The 18,276-nt window shown below is 49.9% G+C and overlaps 1 protein-coding gene across 1 annotated transcript in view; it reads left to right on the forward strand.

Annotated features, from left to right (window-relative positions):
• The window catches only part of TMEM91 (transmembrane protein 91), a 135,993-nt gene that overhangs the window by 104,342 nt on the left and 13,375 nt on the right, over positions 1–18,276 (forward strand). The window lies entirely within an intron of this gene.

Below are 18,276 nucleotides of genomic sequence, written 5' to 3' on the forward strand. Positions count from 1 at the left end.
AAGGAAGGAAAGCCAGCCCTCATATCGCTTCTGTGCAACTGCGGTATGCATATTTCCTTGCACATGAGTAGACCCATATGGGAGAAACAGCCTGGCTTAAATGCACCGTGTGAATTGGGGGGCCAAGTGGAGATTTGAACTTTCCACCTATCAGGCTCCGCCAGGACACACTCCAAGCTTAGGAAAAATTCAGGGAACCAGAAGTTCAAAGGAGTACTAAAAGGCCATCTAGACCAGCCCCGTGGCAGTGAAGGGGGGGGGGACAGGGGATCTTCAGGGGTCCCCCTTGCCCCCGAATCTGAAGCTTTCACCTAAATGTTAGATAGCAGCACCACCAAATGGGTTTTTTTTTCCAGCAGCAAAAGAACAGCACTCTGGAAATGCTCAGAGTCAGCCCTGTTGCTGCATAAAGTGTTACCCCAGTAAGCCCCGGCATCGATTGTTGAATTGTGTGGCCTGGGCTTCTGGGGCTGAGTTCTGGTGAGTTCTCTCTCAGATGAAGAGGTTTGGGGGCTCGGAGCCCCGTGTGGGGGCGGCAGGCTGCCATGGCCGAGAGCATTAACGGGGAAAGGAACTCCAGTTAATGACCTTAAGCAAGCTCTTTGGCCTTATAATACGGGAGTGACAGAACTGGCCTACCTTAAAGGGCTGTCAGATTGTGAGCAGAGGGCTCCGACTGCAGTACTGCAGCTTTACCGCTCTGCACCACGGGGCTCTTTCAGAGAGAAAGGCGGGGTATAAATCTGCAGTCTTCTTGTTCTTCGAAGCCCAGCAGCTCTTTAGGAAGCTACAGATTTTCCAGGGGAAGCTTCTTTCTTGGCCGTTTGCCTTTCCCACTCTGATTGGGCTACTTTGGCTGTTCAGCAAAGAGCAGTGCATAGACTTTTTTACAGGGTGGTTTGCCATCGCCTTCCCCGGTCATCTACGCTTTCCTCCCAGCAAGCTGGGTACTCATTTTACCAACCTCGGAAGGGTGGAAGGCTGAGTCAACCTCGAGCCGGCTACCTGAACCCAGCTTCCGCTGGGGATCGAACTCAGGTCATGAGCAGAGCTTAGGACTGCAGTACTGCAGCTTTAACACTCTGCCCTGCCTAAAAGCACTTTGTGGGCACCGTGCTGGGGACTCCAGATTAGACCCTGGACTAGACAAACCACTGGCCGGGCTTCTTCTTGTATTCTGAGCAACTCTTGAATATCATTAGGGTTTGTAGAATCTTTCGGGATCAAGTGCCGTGTTCTACTGGAGAAAGTTTTCCTTCCAGACGTTTCGTTCTCAGCTGGAAGGAAAACGTCTGGAAGGAAAACTTTCTCCAGTAGAACACGGCACTTGATCCCGAAAGATTCTACAAACCCTAATGATGTTACCAGCCGTGAAAACCTGAAATCTTTGATAACTCTTGAATAGATGCTGTCTCAGTTTGTCTTTGGCCACAATTCTGAGCCATCTGTGCTTAAAAACGGCCATATTTTCGAGCGAGGCTTGGGCGTAAAGGGGAAGGAGTCTCTCGATTTCCTCCCCCACCATCCAGATGAGCTGGGGATGAAGGAAGAAAAACAAAAAAAAGAATAAAAGACAGCTAGTTCTGTTTGCGCTGAGGGGCCGCCCATGCTCGGGAGAATCAGCAGTGAATCACGGACCTTGGCTGGCGATGGAAAAACAAAAATCTTAAGAGAATCGCTGCTTGCTGGGGACCCCCCTCCACCTCCCCAAAATAATTTCCATTGTTCTAGGACTCCTGAGAGAGTGGAGCCATGCGCAAAAGATGAGATGCAATGATTTGATTTAACAGTGCAGCGTTCGGGAAGGAGCAGGACTCAAAAGGCGCTCCAGGGGCTCTGCTCCCACAGTTAGAGCGGCTCCTCAGTGGAACAGGCTTCCTCCTTGGGAGGTGGTGGGCTCACCTTCCTTGGCAATTTTTAAGCAGAGGCTAGATGGCCATCTAACAGCAATGAAGATCCTGTGGACTTAGGCAGATCACGAGAGGGAGGGCAGGGTAGGTTGCAGCAGGGCGTACTTCTCACGGTCTTTTCTTACACATGCCGCCGAAAAGGACAGGTCCTTGGCTTTTCTACCTTGCTTGTGGGGTGGGCAGATTTTGGAATGAAAATCTTCACTTAAGAACATAAGAGCAGCCATTTTGGATCAGGCCCATGACCCATCCAGTCCAACGCTCTGTGTCACACAGTGGCCAAAAAACCCAGGTGCCCATCAGGAGGTCCACCATTGGGGCTAGGACACTAGAAGCCCTCCAACTGTGCCCCCCCAAGCACCAAGAATACAGAGCATCACTGCCCCAGACATAAGGACATAAGAGAAGCCATGTTGGATCAAGCCAATGGCCCATCCAGTCCAACACTCTGTGTCACATAAGAACATAAGAGAAGCCATGTTGGATCAGGCCAATGACCCATCCAGTCCAACACTCTGTGTCACACAGTGGTCAAAAAAACCAGGTGCCATCAGGAGGTCCATCAGTGAGGCCAGGACACAAGAAGCCCTCCCACTGTGCCCCCCCAGCACCAAGAATGCATAGCATCACTGCCCCAGACATAAGGAAATAAGAGAAGCCATGTTGGATCAGGCCAATGGCCCATCCAGTCCAACACTCTGTGTCACACAGTGGCCAAAAAACCACATGCCATCAGGAGGTCCATCAGTGGGGCCAGGACACTAGAAGCCCTCCCACTGTGCCCCCCCCCAAGCACCAAGAATACAGAGCATCACTGCCCCAGACAGAGAACTCCATCTATGCCTTGTGGCTAATAGCCACTGATGGACCTCTGCTCCAGATGAATATCCAATCCCCTTTTGAAGCTGGCTATGCTTGTAGTCGCCGCCACCTCCTCTGGCAGTGAATTCCACATGTTAATCACCCTTTGGGTGAAGAAGGACTTCCTTTTATCCGTTCTAACCCGACTGCTCAGCAATTTCGTTGAATGTCCACGAGTTCTCGTATTGTGAGAAAGCATCCAATCTCTTTAGCTGGAGATGAGCTATAGTTCTGGGAGGTCTCCCTCAGTCCCACCTTAGACCCAAATGTCATCTCCTCACCAGAGGCTCTCCAGTTTGTCAACCCTTTTTCTCCGTTCTACGCAAGCAATGGGCATTTCTGCACCACAGGCTTCTGCGGCACAGAGGAGAAAATAGGCTTAAGACCCAGGAAAGTGAAGGGGGGGGGGGGGACCGACTGCCTTCACATCTGTTGGCCTGCAGAGGGACGGTATATCCCTTGAAGGAAAAAGGAAAGGTCCCCTGTGCAAGCACCAATCATTTCCGACTCTGGGGTGACGTTGCTTTCACAACGTTTTCACGGCAGACTTTTTTACAGGGTGGTTTGCCATTGCCTTCCCCAGTCCTCTACACTTTCCCTCCAGAAAGCTGGGGACTCATATTGCCGACCTCGGAAGGATGGAAGGCTGAGTCAACCTCGAGCCGGCTACCTGAAAACCCAGCTTCCACCGGGAATCAAACTCAGGTCGTGTGCAGAGCTTAGGACTGCAGTACTGCAGCGTTAACACTCCGTGCCACGGGGCTCTTATACCCCTTGAAAGGATTCCCCTATTTGGTTGTTTTTTTGCCCTCAAACCGCAGCCTACTCATGACAACTCTGTAGGGTTTTCAAAGCGACAGATGTCAGAGGTGGTTTGCCGCTCGCCTGCCTCCGTGTCCCAACCCTGGATTTCCTTAGTAGTCTTCCATCCAAAAGCTAGCTGGAGCCAATGCAACTTAGCTTCTGAGAGCTGAGAAGATCCGGCCAGCCTGGGCCGTTCCAGACAACAGCGTTCCAGCCGGGGCTTCATTGGAGCAGGGACACACAGAGTTCCGGCTGGCTTGGCCTCAGGGGTGTGGCCTATTATGCAAATGAGTTTCTGCCTGGCTTCCCCCACAAAAAAGCCCTGTGTGAAACAATGGCGGTCAGAAGGTGTGGCCTAAAATGCAAAATGAGTTCCTGCTGGGCTTTTTCTACAAAAAGAAAAGCACTGGGCTTCTGTGATTCTGTTGGCTCTTGAACAAATGTGGCTGTTGTGTTGCAGGGGCCACAGCAGGGGTGGCCAAACTTGCTTAACGTAAGAGCCACATAGAATAAATGTCAAACAGTTGAGAGACACAAGGAAGGAAGGAAGGAAGGAAGGAAGGGAGGGAGGGAGGGGGGAGGGAGGAAGGAAGGAAGGAAGGAGGGAGGGAGGAAGGAAGGAAGGGAGGAAGGGAGGGAGGAAGGCAGGGAGGGAGGAAGGAAGGAAGGAAGGAAGGAAGGAAGGGAGGGAGGGAGGAAGGGAGGGAGGAAGGCAGGGAGGGAGGAAGGAAGGAAGGAAGGAAGGAAGGGAGGGAGGAAGGGAGGGAGGGAAGGCAGGAGGGAGAAGGAAGGAAGGGAGGAAGGGAGGGAGGAAGGGAGGAAGGCAGGGAGGGGAGGAAGGAAGGAAGGGAGGGAGGAAGGGAGGGAGGGAGGAAGGCAGGGAGGGAGGAAGGAAGGAAGGAAGGAAGGAAGGAAGGAAGGAAGGAAGGAAGGAAGGAAGGAAGGAAGGAAGGAAGGAAAGAGGGAGGGAAGGAAGGAGGAAGGAAGGGAGGGAGGAAGGGAGGGAGGGAGGGAGGAAGGAAGGAAGGAAGGAGGGAGGGAGGGAGGGAGGAAAGAAGGAAGGAATGAAGGAAGGAAGGAAGGAAGGAAGGAAGGCAGGGAGGGAGGAAGGAAGGAAGGGAGGGAGGGAGGAAGGAAGGAAGGAAGGAAGGAAGGAAGGAAGGATGGAAGGAGGGGGGAGGGGGAGGGAAGGGAGGAAAGGAGGAAGGAAGGAAGGGAGGGAGGGAGGGAGGAAGGGAGGGAGGGAGGATGGAAGGAAGGAAGGAAGGAAGGAAGGAAGGAAGGAAGGAAGGAAGGGAGGGAGGGAGGAAGGGAGGAGGAAGGCAGGGAGGGAGGAAGGAAGGAAGGAAGGGAGGAAGGGAGGGAGGAAGGCAGGGAGGGAGGAAGGAAGGAAGGAAGGAAGGGAGGGAGGGAGGAAGGGAGGGAGAAGGCAGGGAGGGAGGAAGGAAGGAAGGAAGGAAGGGAGGGAGGAAGGGAGGGAGGAAGGCAGGGAGGGAGGAAGGAAGGAAGGAAGGGAGGAAGGGGAGGAAGGCAGGGAGGGAGGAAGGAAGGAAGGAAGGAAGGAAGGAAGGAGGAAGGAAGGGAGGGAGGGAGGAAGGGAGGGAGGAAGGAGGGAGGGAGGAAGGAGGAAGGAAGGTAGGAAGGAAGGAAGGAAGGAAAGAGGGAGGGAAGGAAGGAGGAAGGAAGGAGGGAGGAAGGGAGGGAGGGAGGAAGGAAGGAGGAGGGAGGGAGGAGGGAGGGAGGAAAGAAGGAAGGAAGGATGGAAGGAAGGAGGTTGGTTGGAAGAAGGAAGGAAGGAGAGGAAGGGGAGGAAGGCAGGGAGGGAGGAAGGAAGGGAGGAGGAAGGAAGGAAGGAAGGAAGGAAGGAAGGAAGGAAGGAGGGGGGAGGGGGAGGGAAGGGAGGAAAGGAGGAAGGGAGGAGGAAGGAAGGAAGGGAGGGAGGGAAGGGAGGGAGGAGGGAGGAAAATAGATGGAGGGGGAGGTAGAAAGAAAGCAACTTGAACTTTAAATGCATTCTCCAAGCCACCAGCTGGCTTGAGAAGGGATTTAAAGAGAGATATGCTTCTCCAAGCGACCAACAGGGCGGTGGGGGCTTTGAGAGCCGCACAATATGTGTGAAAAGAGCCACACGTGGCTTCCAAGCCACAATTTGGTCACCCTTGGTTCAAAGAGTAGACAGGCCAGGATTTGAGAGGACCCGAGTTCAAATCCCAGTGTATGAGTCGGTAGCCATGGGCCAACTATTCTGTTTTCAGCCTTTCCTACTTCCCAGGGTTGTTGGGCGGATCAAGGAGGGGTTTACACCGTTTTGAGATTCTTAGAGAAATGATAGGACGAAATAGAAGAGATGATCAATTGCCAGATGTCAGTGGGCCTAACATAGGACACCCGAGCCCCACAGCCGACACCCTTAATTTCCCGTCTCCCCTCTGGGTCCTCTCTGCGGGCTTTGAGCATCTAAATGAACACCGCCAACGCAGGGCTGCATTGTTTGGATGCCAACGCAATTTATGGCGTGTGGGCAAACACCGCACAACTTCTCACGTTATCCTGGCAGGATTTGCTGCTTAGCACAAAAAGGACCTCCCAACATCTGTCTTCTGCTTCACCCTCTGGAGTGCTGTTTTTGCTAACAGATAGGCATTTCATTGCTTTTTTTTTTAAGCACAACTTTACCTCCCCCCCACACATACCTAGGATTGCCAATCCCCAGGTGGGGGCAGGGATCCCCCAGTTTGGAGGCACTCCCCCACTCAGGGTCATCAGAAAGTGGCAGGGGGGAGGGAAATTTCTGCGGGTGCTCCATTATTCCCTATACCATAGGGTACAATAGAGAATTGATCTGTGGGTATCTGGGGCTCTGGGGGGGCTGTTATTTGAGGTAGAGGCACCAAATTTGCAGCATAATATCTGATGCCTCTCCTCAAGACACCCTCCAAGTTTCAAAAGGATTGGACCAGGGGGTCCAATTCTATGAGCCCCGAATAAGGTGCCCCCTCTCCGTCGTTATTTCCAAATGGAGGGAAGGCATTTAAAAGGTGTGCAGTCCATTTAAATGTGATGGCCAGAACTCCCTTTGGAGTTCAATGCTGCTTGTCACAACCTTGCTGCTGGCTCCACCCCCAAAGTCCCCAGATATTTCTTGAATGGGATTTGGCAACTCTACATACCCCCTGGATTTCCCCGCTGATCCGAGACGTGCTGCGTGTCCTCCCTGTTCTGAAAACGCTTTATCCATCTTTAAATATTTGAAGAAAAGAGAGGGATTTGCTTTTTAAAACATAAAGTACCGAAGAGGCAGGCAGCAGCTGGCAGAAGAGAAAAGAAAGGGATGTGAGGGGCTGAGACGAAGACAGGTAAATGCAACTGGGGTGTCAGAGCAGACAGGATGCGACCAAACAGTGTCTGGCCAAATCCATGTTTGATTCAGCTCCGTCTCTTTCCTTCATTGTCTGCAGAGAGTGAATCAGGGTATGGTTACCGGACGCAAATAGGTTTAAGGGTTCCGGAGGCTTTGAGGCAGCCAAGACAGAAATTCTTCTTGCTAATCCGAGATGAGAAGGGTCAGTTTGCCAGCGCCAAAAATAGACCTTTTCTGAGCCCCCCCCAGGATAAGCCTGAGGCACAGAAAAGCTCTATTTTCGACGCTGCTGGTGAGCCGGCCTGACTCATTTAGCGACACGGCTTCCAAATTTTGAGGGCGGGGGGGGGGTCATTCTAATTCCAGAAGGCGGCGTTTTGGTTCTCTCTCACCACATGAGCATCAAGATATTTTGAAAATACATTCTTTCAAGCTGGCAATCTTACTCGCGAAAGCTCACCCCCCCAAAAAAAATCCTTGTTGGTCTCGGAGGTGCTAATGCAGCCATTCTCCTGAAAACCAACTCGGCTGCCTCCAAAACAAAGGTTCCTAAAAGAAACTATCAAGAACCGGCAGGCTCAGCTGCGAATCCTGAAATGCGCCATCTGGGGTTGCCAGCCTCCAGGTGGGGTCTGGAGATCTTCCGCTTTTACAACTGATCTCCAGCTAGCAGAGATCAGTTCCCCTGGAGAAAACGGCTGCTGGGAAGGATGGAGGCTAGGGCACAGTATAGGGTTGCCAATCCCCAGGTGGGGGCAGGGGATCCCCAGGCTTCAGGGTCGTCAAAAAGCGGGGGGAGGGGAGGGAAATGTCTGCTGGGAACTCTATTATTCCCTATGGAGATTTATTCCCATTGAAAATAATGGAGAATTGATCCGTGGGTATCTGTGGCTCTGGGGGAGCTGTTTTTTGAGGTAGAGGCACCAAATTTTCTGTACAGCATCTAGTGCCTCTCCCCAAAATTTCCCTAAGTTTCAAAACGATTGGGTCAGGGGGACCAATTCTATGAGCCCCAAAAGATGGTGCCCCTATCCTTCATGATTTCCTGTGGAAGGAAGGCATTGAAAAGGTGTGCCGTCCCTTTCAATGTGATGGCCGGAACTCCCTTTGGAATTCACTGATGCTTCACAGCCTTGATCTTGGCTCCACCCCTAATGTCTCCTGGCTCCACCCCCAAAGTCCACAGATATTTCTTAAGCTATACTTGGCAACCCTAGCTCAGTACCATGCTGAGGCCCCTCCCCTCCCCAAACCCCACCCTCTCCCAGATCAACCCCCAAAGTCTCCAGGTATTTTCCAAAGCAGACCTGGCAACCGTATACCATGCTGAGGCCCCACCCCTTCCCAAGCATCCAGTGCCTCTCCTCAAAAGACGCTCCAAGTTTCAAAAAGATTGGACCAGGGGGTCCAATTCTATGAGCCCCCAGAGAAGGTGCCCCTATCCTTCTTTATTTCCAGTGGAGGGAAGGCATTTAAAAGGTGTGCGGTCCCTTGAAATGTGATGGCCAGAACTCCCTTTGGAATTCAATCATGCTTGTAACAGACTTGCTCCTGGCCCCACCCCCACTGTCTCCTGGCCCCACCCCCAAAGTCTCCTGGCCCCACCCCAATGTCTCCTGGCCCCACCCCAATGTCTCCTGGCCCCACCCTCAAAGTCTCCTGGCCGCATCCCCAATGTCTCCTGGCCCCACCCCCAATGTCTCCTGGCCCCACCCTCAAAGTCTCCTGGCCCTACCCCCAAAGTCTCCTGGCCCCACCCCCAATGTCTCCTGGCCCCACCCTCAAAGTCTCCTGGCCCCACCCCCAATGTCTCCTGGCCCCACCTCCAATGTCTCCTGGCTCCACCCTCAAAATCCCCAAATATTTCTTAATTGGACCCGGCCACCTTAGTCCCTTGGTGTCCTCTCTGCTTCTTAAACTAATTCAGAGTGCTTGTACTGGCCCTCCTCTAAGTATTCTCGACAGCAACAGCAGGCAGCATTTTTATTTTCCGTGCAGCTCGCTGTAGGGTGGCGTTAAGATGGTGTTAACAGCAGGTAGAGGCACCAAATTCTCAGCAGAGCATCTGGTACCTCTCTCCAAAACACCCTCCACGTTTCAGAAAGTTTGGACCGCAGGGTCCAGTTCTATGAGCCCCCAAAAAGGTGCCCCCATCCTTCAATATTCCCAACGGAGAGAAGGCATTTAAAAGGAGTGCGGTCCCTTTAAATGTGATGGCCAGAACTCCCTTTGGAGTTCAGTTGTGCTTGCCACACCCTTGGCTCCACCTCTCAAAGTCCCCAGATATTTCTTGAGTCAGACCTGGCCACCGTACACACTTAATCTCCTCAATAGCACACTCTGAATTTCCACCGTAGGCACCCATGCAACAGTAGGGACTCCTGCCCATGCTCAGCTCAGCTCTCTCTCCCTGCCTCAGAAGTCCCCTGTGGCTGCAGCGCATTTCACGGTCCCTGGGTTTCCGAGTGGGCAGAGAGGCCCTGACAGGAATTAAACAAAAGACAAACTCAAATGTCACTTCTCCTCCGGCGACTGCAATCCCTTTAAGGGCAGCAAGGCCCTTCAAGACTGGCGCTCGCTGTTCTCTTTCAGAGGTCACCACGAGGACTGCGTGAAGGTCGAGGGGGCAAAAAAAAAGAAAGCAGTCAGCTGAACCGCCCCCCCTCCCCGAGATAGGGTCGCTAGGCCAATTCAAGAATTATCTGGGAACTTTGGGGGTGGAGCCAGGAGAATTTGGGGGTGGAGCCAGGAGACATTAGGGTGGAGCCAGGAACAAGGTTGTGTTAAGCATCATTAAATTCCAAAGGGAGTTCTGGCCATCACATTTAAAGGGACAAAGCACACCTTTTAAATGCCTTCCTTCCATTGGAAATAATGAAGGATAGGGGCACCTTCTTTGGGGGCCCATAGAACTGGACCCCCTGGTCCCATCATTTTGAAACTTGGAGAGTGTTTTGGGGAGAGGCACAGGATGCTAAGCTGCAAATTTGGTGCGTCTACTTCCAAAAAAAGCCACTCCCAGAGCCCCAGATACCCATGGATCAATTCTCCGTTATACCCTATCAGAACCAGTCTCCATAGGGAATAATGGAGTGCCCAGCAGACATTTCCCTCCCCCCACCACACTCCCTGATGACCCTGAAACAGGGGGAGGATCTCCAAACCAGGGGATCCCCTGCCCCCACCTGGAGATTGGCAACCAAGAACACCTTTGACAATTCACACTTCCAATTCACAAGCCCAATATCCCCAATCTGAGCCAACAAGCCCCCTCACCCCTTGTTACTGTTGCAATATTCCTAAATTTCCTCCGAAGCTCCTTTCCAATCCCCTTCTTTTTCAAATTCTTCCGCTACCGCCTCTATAGTCTCAAGGCTCCATTTAAATCCAAGAGGCGCTTGAAGTATTTGAATAATTAAACCGGAATTTCATTGCTGGCGCTGTAAAATGCAGAGCGCGGCGGGCATCGTAAAAAAAAAAAAAAATCATTGCTCCAGCAAATAATAAAAGTAATCAAGTTTTCCTATAAATTATTTCTTGCCCATCGACCTTCAGGGACTTCCAAGAAAATGCTTCGCTGGCGCGGGGATAGGAAATGCAAAAGGAAACCGGAACTGTACTGCTTCAAGATGCTAGAAGGAAACTCATGGGACTGAATGCCCCTCCGTGCGCGAAACACACCTCAAACTGCACAGCAGAGCCGAAACTAAGCCAAACACCCCTTTCCTTGAAATGCTAATTTTCTACCTGCGGGGATTTTTAAATGGAGTATTCAGTTATGGAAGCTCCCATTTGCAGCCCAGAAACAGCAGCCTAGGAAAAGAAAGCTCCAATTAAAACAAAAAAACCAGTGACTTTTAAAAACTTAATTAAAACTTATGACCTCTCTCAGTTCCCCTCAGTTTACAGCTACACACAGTTTTCCTGCTACTGAGAAACGAAACAATATTACTAAAACTTGGTTGGCAACCTTCCCTTTTCGATACCCCAATATGGTTTTGATAGATCAAGGGGAAAGTGGAATCCAGTCCTTTCTTCAATCAATTTGCGTGTGTGTGTGTGTTAAAGTGCTGTCCAACTGTTCCCAACATATAGCAACATACCTGCAGGACCGTCTCATTCCATATATGCCCAGGAGGTCATTACGTTCGGCCTCCCAACATCTGTTGGCCGTCCCCGCCCCAAGAGACGCCCGCCTCTCCTCAATTAGGGCCAGCGCCTTTTACAGAGTAAAACCTCAATTTTCTCCGTTGGCTGAGGCTCCTCCCTTCCTGGTCCCCTGGAGAGGGAAGGAAGGAGCCAGAGCTTCCTTTGCCAACTAGGCCCAGCAGAAACTCATTTGCATATTAGGCCACACCCCCTGATGCCAAGCCAGGTGGAACTGCGTTCCTGTGCGTTCCTACTAAAAAAAAAGCCCTGGTAATGGATGAATCCATAGTTGAATAAGTTTAGTGCACACACACACACACACACACACACACACAGAGATTTGATACAATATAGAGCAGGGATGTCGAACTCATTTGTTATGAGGGCCAGATCTGACATAAATGGGACTTTGTCGGGCCGGACTGGGACGTGTCAGGCTGGGCCATGTGTGTACCTATTTAAGATTAGGTAGCAGAGCCCCGTGGCGCAGAGTGGTAAATCTGCAGTACTGCAGTCGGAGCCCTCTGCTCACGACCTGAGTTCGATCCTGGCGGAAGCTGGTTCAGGTAGCCGGCTCCAGGTTGACTCTGCCTTCCATCCTTCCGAGGTTGGTAAAATGAGTCCCCAGCTTGCTGGGGGGAAAGTGTAGATGACTGGGGAAGGCGATGGCAAACCACCCCGTAAAAAGTCTGCCATGAAAACGTGAAAGCAACGTCATCCCAGAGTCAAAAATGACGGGTGCTTGCACAGGGGGACTACCTTTACCTTTTTTTTTAGCAGTGCTATAAGCTTTTTTTAAAGGACACAAACATGACTAAAGATTTTTTTTTTAACTTAAAATAAAACATGCTTACAACATTAGCACCTTTTGGTTCTAAAGGTGCTTTCTTTGTATCTCTCCTGTGTGATCCAGGCAACTGGGCAAAGGAAGCTCTGGCTCCTTCCTTCCCACCCCAGGGGACCAGGAAGGGAGGAGCCTCAGCCAACGAAGAAAATTGAGGTTTTACTCTGTAGCTTTTGTGCAATTGAGCAAGCCTTGCAAAGCAAGTGGAGATGCAGAAGGAAGCAAGAGAGAGGGAGAAGGAAGCAGATGACAGCCAGTTGCTCGGGGGCCTGATAGCAGCCCTCCAGGAGACTGATTCGGCCCCTGGCTGCATGTTTGACACCCCTGATATAGAGTACAAATTTATTTAGAAGTGTTTCCTAGCAACTGGTGGAATCGACAGCCAGAGACTCCTCTTCCATTCCCAATCTCCAGGTGGGGCCTGGAGCCCTTCCAGAATGCAGTTCTTTTCAGATGACAGAGATGAGTTCCTCTGGAGAAAATGGCTGCTTTGGGGGTGGACTTTCTCCCTGCCAAGGCCCCTCCCCTCCCTGAACCGATCCCAGACTCCACCCACCCCCCCAGTCTCCAGGAATCCCTCCTCCCCTCCGTCTCGGAGTTTGGCAACATTAAGAACATAAGAGAAGCCCTGTTGGATCAGGACAATGGCCCTTCCAGTCCAACACTCTGTGTCACATAAGAACATAAGAGAAGCCCTGTTGGATCAGGCCAATGGCCCCTCCAGTCCAACACTCTGTGTCACATAAGAACATAAGAGAAGCCCTGTTGGATCAGGCCAACGGCCCATCCAGTCCAACACTCTGTGTCACATAAGAACATAAGAGAAGCCATGTTGGATCAGGCCAATGGCCCCTCCAATCCAACACTCTGTGTCACATAAGAACATAAGAGAAGCCATGTTGGATCAGGCCAATGGCCCATCCAGTCCAACACTCTGTGTCACATAAGAACATAAGAGAAGCCATGCTGGATCAGGCCAATGGCCCCTCCAGTCCAACACTCTGTGTCACATAAGAACATAAGAGAAGCCATGCTGGATCAGGCCAATGGCCCCTCCAGTCCAACACTGTGTCACATAAGAACATAAGAGAAGCCCTGTTGGATCAGGCCAATGGCCCTTTCAGTCCAACACTCTGTGTCACATAAGAACATAAGAGAAGCCCTGTTGGATCAGGTCAATGGCCCCTCCAGTCCAACACTCTGTGTCACATAAGAACATAAGAGAAGCCATGCTGGATCAGGTCAGTGGCCCATCCAGTCCAACACTCTGTGTCACATAAGAACAGAAGAGAAGCCATGTTGGATCAGGCCAATGGCCCTTCCAGTCCAACACTCTGTGTCACATAAGAACAGAAGAGAAGCCATGCTGGATCAGGCCAATGGCCCCTCCAGTCAAACACTCTGTGTCACATAAGAACATAAGAGAAGCCCTGTTGGATCAGGCCAATGGCCCCTCCGGTCCAACACTCTGTGTCACATAAGAACATAAGAGAAGCCATGCTGGATCAGGTCAATGGCCCATCCAGTCCAACACTCTGTGTCATACATAAGAACATAAGAGAAGCCATGTTGGGTCAGGCCAATGGCCCCTCCAGTCCAACACTCTGTGTCACATAAGAACATAAGAGAAGCCATGCTGGATCAGGCCAATGGCCCCTCCAGTCCAACACTGTGTCACATAAGAACATAAGAGAAGCCCTGTTGGATCAGGCCAATGGCCCTTCCAGTCCAACACTCTGTGTCACATAAGAACATAAGAGAAGCCCTGTTGGATCAGGTCAATGGCCCCTCCAGTCCAACACTCTGTGTCACATAAGAACATAAGAGAAGCCATGCTGGATCAGGTCAGTGGCCCATCCAGTCCAACACTCTGTGTCACATAAGAACATAAGAGAAGCCACGCTGGATCAGGCCAATGGCCCCTCCAGTCCAACACTGCGTCACATAAGAACATAAGAGAAGCCCTGTTGGATCAGGCCAATGGCCCCTCCAGTCCAACACTCTGTGTCACATAAGAACATAAGAGAAGCCATGCTGGATCAGGCCAATGGCCCCTCCAGTCCAACACTCTGTGTCACATAAGAACAGAAGAGAAGCCATGTTGGATCAGGCCAGTGGCCCATCCAGTCCAAAACTCTGAGTCACATAAGAACATAAGAGAAGCCATGTTGAATCAGGACAATGGCCCATCCAGTCCAACACTCTGTGTCACATAAGAACAGAAGAGAAGCCCTGTTGGATCAGGCCAATGGCCCATCCAGTCCAACACTCTGTGTCACATAAGAACATAAGAGAAGCCATGCTGGATCAGGCCAATGGCCCCTCCAGTCCAACACTCTGTGTCACATAAGAACATAAGAGAAGCCATGCTGGATCAGGCCAATGGCCCCTCCAGTCCAACACTGTGTCACATAAGAACATAAGAGAAGCCCTGTTGGATCAGGCCAATGGCCCCTCCAGTCCAACACTGTGTCACATAAGAACATAAGAGAAGCCCTGTTGGATCAGGCCAATGGCCCTTCCAGTCCAACACTCTGTGTCACATAAGAACATAAGAGAAGCCATGTTGGATCAGGCCAATGGCCCATCTAGTCCAACACTGTGTGTCACATAAGAACAGAAGAGAAGCCATGCTGGATCAGGCCAATGGCCCATCCAGTCCAACACTCTGTGTCACATAAGAACATAAGAGAAGCCATGCTGGATCAGGGCAATGGCCCCTCCAGTCCAACACTCTGTGTCACACAATGGCCAAAAAACCAGGTGCCATCAGGAGGTTCTTTATTCACGGGGGACTAAGAAGTGAAAAAGCCTGGCTGAAAGATCCTTAACTGAAACTGAAAAGCGGAGAATGTTCCGGATGGCTGACAAGGGAGACCCTTTGGGAAAGACAATTGTTTACCCAGGCCTGGCAGGGACTGATGGGCAGCCACCCCTTCAAGAGGGCACTCCATCCTCCCACGGCTTTGCCTTCAGGAAGGTGGCTCGTAGGTGCCAACGGAAGTAATAAAGTTATATTCGGATATTGAGGAAAAAGAAATGGTTACCATATAAACAATTGTTAAAAATACAAGGAGGCAAAGCAGAATTAAAATCCGTGGAAGAATTGGATTATAAGTTTAATTGGTTTCAATGCTGAAGCAGGATATTAGGAATGAAGGAATAAGACAAGAACAAACAGAAATGGAGAACATGCTGTTTGATGAGGACGTAAAATTGATCTCAAGAGTATATAAACTGTTACTGAAATGGTCTACAGAGGAAGAAGTGGTAAAATCTCAAATGATAAAGTGGGCAATTAATATAAACAAGGAACAATGGGCATATTTGTGGAAGAACTCTATGAAAATATCAACATGTAATAACATAAAAGAAAATTGTTACAAAATGTTGTATAGATGGTATATGACACCAAAAAACCTGTCGAAAACAAATAGATGTCTGATCGATGTTGGAAATGTAAAAAACATGAAGGGTCCTTCTACCATATGTGGTGGACTTGTGAAAGGGCTGTACAATATTGGCAAATGATCCATCAAGAAATGTCAAAGATTTTGGGATACAAAGTGAAGAAGGCACCAGAAATCTTTTTTGTTGGGATTACAAATAGAAAATTTTCCGAAGCAAGACAGAACATTACTTTGCTACATGCTTTCAGCTGCACGGACATTGTATGCGCAGTTCTGGAATCAAAATAAAATTACAGAAAAATGGGACTGGGTTATGAAAACTATGCACTGAAGTGAAATGGACAAATTAGCAAGAACACTAAAGGAACTTGATATGGAAAATTTTAATAATGAATGGCGAAAGTTTCAGAACTATGTGGAAGCACATTGGAGAGTGAAAGGACACTTGGTGATATTTGATAATGGATAACTTGTTTATCAGCTATTTTTAATTTACTGAGATAAGAATGATAGTTAAAATGAGAGTATGAGAAAATATTTTGTTCTTTCTTAAAAGATTATAATAAGAGATAATATGACTTAATTTAGTAATATACTGGATCATTAATCGAATGAGGTAATAACCATAAAGAAGTATAAGTTCCTTTTTTCTTTTTAAACAGTTTTTTTTAATGTTAAATTACCTTTATTGCTTTTATATTGTAGGTAACACTGGGGAAGTCTTGAAAGGGAGGAGGGGGAGGGGGAAATGCAACATTAGGGTTGCCAATCCCCAGGTGCGGGCAGGGGATCCCCCGGTTTGGAGGCCCACCCCCTCCACTTCAGGGTCCTCAGAAAGCGGGGGGAGGGGAGGGAAATGTCTGCTGGGAACTCTCTCATTCCCTATGGAGATTTATTCCCATAGAAAATAATGGAGAATTGATCTGCGGGTATCTGGGGCTCTGGGGGGGCTGTTTTTTGAGGTAGAGGCACCAAATTTTCAGTATAGCATCTAGTGCCTCTCCCCAAAATATCCCCCAAGTTTCAAAACGATTGGACCAGGGAGTCCAATTCTATGAGCCCCAAAAGAAGGTGCACCTATCCATTATTTCCTATGGAAGGAAGGCATTGAAAAGGTGTGCCATCCCTTTAAATGTGATGGCCAGAACTCCCTTTGGAGTTCAATTATGCTTGTCACAGCCTTGATCTTGGCTCCACCCCTAATGTCTCCTGGCTCCACCCCCAAAGCCCCCAGATATTTCTTGAATTGGACTTGACAACCCTATGCAACATATTGACTTTTATTTGAGAGAAGTAAATGAAATGGTGATATAATATGTTGTAGAATAATAAAAAAATTGTTTTTACACTAGGAAGGTGGCTCGTGGGTCGGCCGAGAAGAGCAGCCAAGCCTCTAATGAGATCTCTCAGGCCTGGGTAGTGTGCCTGGGGGGAAGTGCATTTTCTCTCTTGGGGGTTCAATACAATTGCCGGTGTCCGCAGCGTTCTTGGGAAACAGAGCAGATCGCAAGGAGAAATTGAGAAGCAGAATGTTGTGGTAATTTCAGTACCGCCCTGGCTTTGTACTAGCAGGGTTTACTGAAGGGATTAGAGTTGGGGGTGGAGCCAGGAGACATTAGGGGTGGAGCCAAGATCAAGGCTGTGACCAGCATCATTTATCTCCAAAGGTGCTACTGGACTCCTACTTTGTTCTGCGCTTTTTGTTTTGTTTTGCAACATCCGCGTATCCGTGTCCGCGTATCCCTTTCGAAGCCCTTCCCACACTTCACTAGGCCTTGGTTCTAGGGTTGCCAATCCCCAGGTGGGGGCAGGGGATCCCCCGGTTTGGAGACCCTCCCCCCGCTTCAGGGTCCTCAGAAAGCGGGGGGAGGGGTGGGAAATGTCTGCTGGGAACTCCATTATTCCCTATGGAGATTTATTCCCATAGAAAATCATGGAGAATTGATCCATGGGTATCTGGGGCTCTGGGGGGGACTGTTTTTTGGGGTGGAGGCACCACATTTTCAGTATAGCATCTAGTGCCTCTCTCCAAAATACCCCCCAAGTTTCAAAAAGATTGGACCAGGGGGTCCAATTCTATGAGCCCCAAAAGAAGGTGCCCCTATCCTTCATTATTTCCTATGGAAGGAGGGAATTGAAAAGGTGTGCCGTCCCTTTCAATGTGATGGCCAGAACTCACTTTGGAGATAAATGATGCTGGTCACAGCCTTGATCTTGACTCCACCCCTAATGTCTCCTGCCTCCACCCCCAAAGTCTCCTGGCTCCACCCCCAAAGTCCCCAGATATTTCTTGAATTGGACTTGGCAACCCTACTTGGTTCACAACGGACCTGAAATGCAGGCCAATATTATCATCCTCATATTGGGCAGAGGGGGGTGGGGAAAGGGAAAGAAACTGAAAATGGGTTTCTTTGCAAAGGTAAAAATTAAAATTGGCGCCTATTTCAGCCCCTGCAGTGTATTTGCAAATAGTTCTGGGAGGATCTGCAAGCAGGTGGGATTCATTTGTAAGATATGCAGTAGGCCAGGGTCTATTTTTTGAGCCTGTGGGTACCTTCAAAATTCTGATATGGGTGGGGGGGCACAGTCCCAAAATGGCTGCCACAGGAGGCGGAGCCATCCAAAATGGCTGATACAAGAGGCGGAGCCATCCAAAATGGCTGCCACAGGAGGCAGAGCCATCCAAAATGGCTACCATGGCTTACCCTCAGTCACAGAGTGAAGATTGTTGTGCTCTGGTGGCAGCTGCTCTCCAGTACTCTCTCAGAAGCCTTTCTGGGCCAAAGCTCCATCTGGTCTTGCATACTTCCTAAAAACACTGGTGGGCAATGTTCCCTTTAAGCTGTAGAGTTTTGTGAGCAAAAATTCTACTTTGTGAGCTACTGGCAGTCAACTTGTGAGCTACTGCATAAATTCGTTTGCTCTGGGGCCATTTTT

Source organism: Heteronotia binoei, chromosome 17 (assembly GCF_032191835.1).
Source record: "Heteronotia binoei isolate CCM8104 ecotype False Entrance Well chromosome 17, APGP_CSIRO_Hbin_v1, whole genome shotgun sequence".
NCBI classification, from domain to species: domain Eukaryota; kingdom Metazoa; phylum Chordata; class Lepidosauria; order Squamata; family Gekkonidae; genus Heteronotia; species Heteronotia binoei.